The sequence below is a fragment of the Mus pahari genome, chromosome 10 (assembly GCF_900095145.1).
Source record: "Mus pahari chromosome 10, PAHARI_EIJ_v1.1, whole genome shotgun sequence".
Taxonomy (NCBI): Eukaryota; Metazoa; Chordata; class Mammalia; order Rodentia; family Muridae; genus Mus; species Mus pahari.
Window position 1 is genome coordinate 2,934,656 of NC_034599.1, and position 1,541 is coordinate 2,936,196.

A 1,541-nucleotide genomic window follows, 5' to 3' on the forward strand; every position below is an offset into this window, starting at 1 on the left:
GCTATAGAGAAACCCTGTCTCAAGAGAGAGAGAGAGGAGGAGGGGAGGGGAGGGGAGGAGAGGGGAGGAGAGGGGAGGGGAGGGGACAAAGAGAGGAAAGAGAAGTGAGAGGTAAGAGAATAAAGGAATGAGAGAGCAAGGAGGGGCCCAAGAGCCCCTTTTAAAGTTAGCCGCTATCTTTTCTGTTGCTAGGTAACTGGGCAGGAGCTTAGCCTGAAAGTCAGAAGCTTGGGACATTGCCTACATGACTTCTAGTCATGCTTTTCTTGTGGGGTCTGTGGGGGGTGGTATCTTAGGCAGGAGCCAGAGTTCCAGGAGCATGAGAGAACTCCTTCTGTCTCATGTAGGTAAATTATGACCACCAGGTCCTGGGGTTCAGATTCTCAGCTCTACTGAAGACCAGCCTGTCTGTGCATAGCCCAATGCCCTACACATGAGGACTCAAATGACTGGTATAAATATGAAACAGACCAGAGTGCAGAATTCCAAGGATGCTGTGAGACTCCAATCTAGGAGAAAGGTGCTGCAAATAAGCAGAAGAGAAGATATAACTGAATACAGATTAAACACTTAGATGGAATGATGGGCAACACATTTCTAAAGGCAGTCCCTCTGGAGTCAAAGAGGACTGTAAGGTGGGACCCTAAAGATACCACAATAGATAAATGTGCTTTTTCCTCATTTATGAAATCTTTTGAGAGACTCTGCATAAGTGTAGCATACAATCCATTGCTTCAGCTAATATGTATGCACTGGGTCAGCAGGCCCTACAATACAATCTGTGTAGTGAACATGAAAGCAGGTGTATGAAGCATTCAATGTACTGATAGTTGGTTTACAAAGGTAAAGTATAAAGTTAAAGCTCTGGCCTCATCTTGAAAAATAAACTAGCATGACATACTTGACACAATGAGAGCTTAAAAGAGAATTACCCACAAAGATGTCTCTCTGTGCATGTGTGTGTGTGTGTGTGTGTGTGTGTGTGTGTGTGCGCGTGCACACGCACATGTGCACACATGTACACATGCACTCATGCATGCACCTGAGTGCCTGTGTTATGTGGTCACACAAGATATGCCTGTGAATACATGCATACATGATGCACATACCAGGAGAGAGACAAGAATCAAGATAGAAAGGTAAGGGGGAGGGGAAAGGGAAGGGAGAGGAAAAGCAGAGAAGTTCTAGGAGAGGAATGGAGGAATAAAAATTTGTTTTCAGTACTCAGTGTTAAAACATCAACTCCAAGGTTCTGATGGCTTGGGAAGTTCGTGACACACTCACTGAGAAGGTGACTTTTGTATGAGTCAGCTGTGATATGGCACCTACAGGAAGGTGTGCCAGCTGGTGGTGACATTATTCTCTTTAGAAGCTGCTTCTGTGCTCTTTGCTTGACATGACATTCTCTGTGATTCTCCTTGCATTTGTTCAAGTGCTAGCACCCAGTGTAAAAACAGACACTTCTCACCCACCCCCCCCAGATTCTCCGCACCTCTGTGGTTATCCACACATTTTGAAACTTTTTGTTTGTTATTTGTACC